Source organism: Silene latifolia, chromosome X, assembly GCF_048544455.1.
Source record: "Silene latifolia isolate original U9 population chromosome X, ASM4854445v1, whole genome shotgun sequence".
Taxonomy (NCBI): domain Eukaryota; kingdom Viridiplantae; phylum Streptophyta; class Magnoliopsida; order Caryophyllales; family Caryophyllaceae; genus Silene; species Silene latifolia.
Genome location: NC_133537.1, coordinates 28,157,296 through 28,162,934, shown reverse-complemented (window position 1 = coordinate 28,162,934; position 5,639 = coordinate 28,157,296). Strand labels below are relative to the sequence as shown.

The 5,639-nt window shown below is 40.9% G+C and overlaps 1 non-coding gene across 1 annotated transcript; it reads left to right on the top strand.

Moving 5' to 3' along the window:
* The first annotated feature begins 2,022 nt into the window (after nucleotides 1–2,022).
* On the top strand, nucleotides 2,023–2,129 carry LOC141624901 (small nucleolar RNA R71). The gene has a single exon (XR_012534704.1). It is a non-coding gene; the product is annotated as a small nucleolar RNA R71 (small nucleolar RNA).
* The last annotated feature ends 3,510 nt before the right edge of the window (nucleotides 2,130–5,639 follow it).

The window sequence follows — 5,639 nt, the reverse complement described above, 5'->3', positions numbered from 1 at the left end:
GGAAGAGTGCCCTATTGCAAGGCAAGTTGGGTCTTTCTACAAAATTGCGATGCAGCTATCATGAAAGCACGTAATAGAATGCATCTAACAAAATGGTCCACTTTCCTCATCTAAGTGGCCGGATTTTTCAAATAACATTACACGGTCTTGGTCGGGAGTACAATCTCAGAATTTCCAATGGAGGTGCCAACCCCTAAGCATGGCTCAAGCAACCCTAGTGTGACCAATACTCAAGAAACACATTCAAGAGCGGGGTAAGGGGAAACAGGCAAGTCCGCCGAGAATTACAAAACCGACACGAGATTCAACCCCAAGACCCATGACTAAGGGGACCTAGGCAACGACATCCTCACGGTTTTCACTCATTACTCAATGAAAGAACAAGGTGATTTTTGTGATAAATAGTAACCAAAATCACTCTCCTAACTCGACTAGCAAAAACGTGCCCACAATCTAATGTGTAAGACCGCCCTATGTCCAATGAAATGCAAACAATGGCAAAATGCACACGATATGAAACAAGTGTTTGTAACGGGGCTAAGGAGTAGGACAAAATGGGATTGGTGCAAGCACCATTTGGATATGTGGAGTTCAAATAAAGAATTGCCGACACATCGTCACCCATTTCTTATTGCAACACATGAGACACGTCTATGCCCTAACATAGCATGGATCACCAAAACTATGCAAAAATTGCATAAACCCAACTCAAATTGGAGAAACTCAAAAGTACTCCTCTTATTTCAACAAATGGTAACGTCTACACCCTAACAAAGGCTCGATTTCCCGAGCCATGCAAAAAATGTGTAAACCCGACACATTTTGGAAAAGCATCAAATTGCCCTTTTATTTAGCAACGACTTTTTCTACCCCGTTTAATGATGAGGAGGGGTGTTGCTTGCCTCTTTCTTTTTTTGGCAACATATATACAACACAAGTAACTCATTTTTTTTTTTGGACTTTTCATGAGTTTTCCACTTTTCTATTTTGTTTTTCATCTCTTTTTCAAGACCTCTTCTTTATATACAATGCCAAATGAATAACATTTATGGTTTTTGGATTCTCCTCGGTTTTACCCGGAAATTTGCCACTTGAGGCTTGTAGTTGGATCATTTGGGAAGCCAATTGGGAGATTTGATTGTCCGTCATCCGTTGAGAAGCTTGCATTTGGGTTCTAAGTTGGTTGATGGATGAGGTTGTCTCTTCTTGTTTTTGAGTGGAATGGTTGATGAATTGTGTTTGAGTGTTGAAAAGTTATTTTTGAGAATTCATCAATTGTTCCATCATGAGTTCCATGTTTGACTTTGGTTGGGTGGATTGTTGAAAAGGTTAGGAATTTTGTTGGAAAGGTTGGGAGTTTTGTTGGAAGGGTGGGTTGTTTGGTGGATTGAGTGATTGAAATTGTTGTCTTGGTTGGAAGGATCTTCCTTGGAAGCCCGGTGGACCTTGGTTGAATGTTGTGTTCGGTTTTTGAGATTGAAAGTTTGGTTGTTGTGATTTTTGTTGGAAGGTGGGGTTTTGGACATTTTGTGAACCATAGGAAAAGTTTGGGTGGGTTCTCATTCCGGGATGATATTAGTTGTTGTTGAATGCTTTCTTGGCCGGACTAGACTCCCATATTCCGTTCACTTGCTCCATGCAATTGGCCTCTCCTACCATCAAAGGACACTCGTTTGGTGGGTGTACTTGGTCTCCACAAATCTCACAACTATAAACTTGGTTCCTTATAGAAGAAGAGTTGCTATATGTGTTGCTTGAACTCATCAAGGCAACTTGTTGCTTGGGCTATTCAATTAACCCCTTAACCTCAACATTGTTGGCCAATTCAACCGTTTACTTTTCCTTCCACTTGTGCCTATCATTATTCCAATGAAAGGTACGAGAAGTCATCTCCTCAATAAGTTCTTTGGCCGTCTTGTGATCGATTTTATCTAACGCCCCCTTTCCCGAGCCGGAATCTAGGTTCATCTTCATTTCATTGTTCAACCCCTCATAAAAGTTGTTGATTAGCTCATCATCCCAATCCCGTGGTGAGGACATAGCCTTTGGAGGCCCTTGTACCTCTCCCATGCTTTGTAAAGGGTCTCATCTTCTTATTGGGTGAAGCCTTGGAGCTCACTTTTGATTCTTGCGGTTCGTTGTGATGGGAAATATTTGTTTAAGAAAGCTTTGGAGACGTCATCCCAAGTCCGAAGAGAATCGGGTTCACAACTTTTAAGCCACTCCTTGGCACTTCCCCTCAAGGAGTAAGGGAAAAGCCTAAGGCGGACGACATCCTCCGACACTCCGTTAGCTTTAAACATGTCACAACTATCCAAGAACTCGTTGAGATGTTCATTGGGGTTTTCGGTGGCTCCCCCGCCGAATTGGTTCCCTTGGACTAGTTGTAGCAAGGTGGCCTTCACATCAAAGTTGTTAGCTTGAATAGGTGGCTTGACAATACTAGGATTTACCACCTTTTTTCGGAGCCAAATAATGCCGCATAGGAACCGCGGCCATTGTCACTTCTTCCGGAATTCCAAAGGGATTCTCAAAAGACTCAAAGGTGCTCGGTTCTTCTCGAATGTATTCCACTACTAAAGTTTCTTGGGAAGTTGGTGTTTCTATAAATCCTCTTCTACGGAGTGAATTTAGTCTTCTTTCGGTAGGTTCAATCTCGTGGTCAATCGGATAAATTGGTTGGCCTCTTCGATTTCTCCTAATCATGCAAAACGTCCAACACACTCAAGAGAAGGATTAGTAACACAAAAGACTTACTCTAAACTAGAATGAAAACAATTAATATCTAGCCGAACTCTGCGGCAACGGCGCCAAAAACTTGATGGTATCAAGCTATACCTCGCAAATGCACGATTTATCGTTGTGAAAAATTAAGGGTCGATCCCACAAAGAGCTAGGAAGACTACAAATCGTTTTAACTCTATCGTTTAGCTAAGTCGACAATAAAGGATGAGATTGTTATACTAAAGCTACCTAAGACAAAATGAAATACAAACTAAACAAGAAATAGGTAAATGAGCAAGAAGAAAGGATAAGTTGTAAATCAAATGATTTAAAAGCCTAAGACTCGGTTCTCCCGCAACAATTCATAACTTCACACAATTAATTCCCTAGGCTAATCATAAGGGTAGCAAGGTGAGGAGGATATGGCTCTAATTCGCCTAAGACCCCCCTCTCGGGTTCGAAATAGGACACTAGCACTACCCACGAACCCCCCTCTCGGGTTCAAAGGTCGGAATCCCTAACTCAACACCCAACAACCCCAAAAACGTGCACATTTCCAAAGAGGTCAAGAATTTGGTCAAGGTCATTAAGTACTCATTGTAATGCGGGTCATCCCACTCCTCCTCTCGAAGGTCGATTTCAAATGCTAGTCTAGACGTACCCTCCCTTAGTTCTCCCTTTCGGTCTCAACCTAGGTTAGCAATAGGGTCGAATCTCGGGTATCCAATTTACAACCTAACCAACTCTCATTGGTGGACAAGGGTCAGAAGTCTACACTACCCAAAATCAATCCATAAACCATATCGTTCCTCTAAACTACCCTCACCAATTTCCCCAAATAACTAGCCTTTATGAGATTCAATTAGTGAAGTTACTCATGTCAGGTCAAATCGAATCCTTGTGGAATACTACACACTAATCATGTTTCTAAAAGCAAGAGAAACAACAAAGATGGAATCTTTAAGCATAAACATGATGGGAGAATGAATTCTACTACTAATCATGCAATAATCCGACAAAAATTATGAAGAAAGACAATTTAATCTAATAATGATGAGGGTTAAACTAAAAGACACAACCTTTAACACAAGTAACTCAAAGATTCAATCTTTAACATAAGGAAATCAAAGACTCAATCTTTGGGTGTAAATAACAATGGTGAACAAAGAAAAGATGAACAAGAGAGAAAATAGCAGCAATCAAACAACAACATTGGAATCCTAACATAAGCAATTAAACAAAACTTAAAAGAAAAGCAAATGTAAGCAAATGAAATTAGGAAGAGAAATAATACCAACTCAATAGCAAGAAAGGAATTTGGATTGAAAAATATGGAAGGAGGAACCTTCAATCTTCTTACAACCCAATTTCTACTAATAAGTATGATGTAATAATTGAAGAACTTTTTCTAATTAGGTAAAGATTAGCAATGTAATTAACAATATTCAAACTTAGAAAAGGAAATTAATTTAGATCTAGGGTTGTGTGTACAAATGGTTAAGGGAGGGGGTATTTATAGTCTTTCATTGGATTGAGAAAAAAAAACGAGAAAAGCCCAAATCCGTCAGCCTGCTGCATCCTGCCGGTGGACCGGCTACCGGTTCGTCTACCGGTAGCGAGGTCAAATAAATTTGAAGTTGGAATTTTTGGAAATAGCTGGCAAGTGTGTTCTGCCGGTGGACCGGCTGCCGGCCTGCCGGCAGAACACTGTCTTCAACTTCATCAATATCTTCCTTGTGGTGCGTTCTACCGGTTGGCCGGCTGCCGGTGTGTCTACCGGCAGTGAGGCCAAATTCTTAATCTCCTCTAAATCCAATCCAACTAGTGCTGTTGTGCTCTGCCGGTGGGCTGGCTGCTGGCAGAACACAGCCTTCAGCAGTTTTCCTTCTTCTCTTGGCACTATTGGGGGGGTGTTCTGCCGGTGGCCAGACCGGCTGCCGGTCTGCCGACAGAACACGCTTCTCAGCATTTTTCAACTCCTTTTCTTCTCAAGCTAACACGGGTTAGCTCCTTCACTCGGATTTCATTCCGTCTTCTCTCCTTCACTCGGATTTCATTCCGTCTTCTCTTTTTCAAGGCTAATACCCTACAAAAGAGTACGGGGAGTCATAATATCGAGATACATGGAGTAAAGGGCAAAACATGAGCGAGAATGAGCTAAAAACGTGCTAAAGAAAGCGAAATGCATGACAAAGTGGGGTTGAAATGGCGTAAACTAACCACATATCAGTTAACATGTTTTTTTGAGTTTTATATGTATAATTTATCAATTTTTATTTGTTTTTGAAAGATAAAATTAGGGTTAATACTATTCTGGACTGTCAATATGCGGTGCGACTTGCGACTAGATTACTGTTGCGATAATTTCCGAACACGATGACTAAAAATTGTCAGGATGAGTTACGACAATTTTCCAAACATAGCATCTATCATTAAGTGATAAATTAATGGGGAAAATAAAGCCATTGGCGACAAGTTCAAGGTTTATCATTGCATTTTTTATTGACTTAGCAGTAACATTACTAGATGAACATGATGAAAGCCACCGGAGTCAGGGTAGCCAGAAAAGAGCGAAGTCGGAGTAAGGGTAAGGGACAGGTACTATGGGCAGCCAGAGGGTGGTTTTGCCGGAGGGAGGGTACGTAGGTGGTGAAGGGAAGGGATGGGTAAAATCAACTCGGTGAAGGAAATGAAAAAGAATTAGAAGGGTAAAATCGTAAAAAGTGTATGTGAAAGAGTAAAATTCGTATGTGAAAAAGTACAACCCTTAATTAAACAATAAACACGATTTACGAACAGTAAAAAAACGAGTAAAAAGAGAAAGATGAAATTTGTTCACCCTCAACTTACATGTATGACGAACTCCGCTCCGGATCGATGGATGTAGGTTTTAACGAGGGTACGTCTTCGACGGT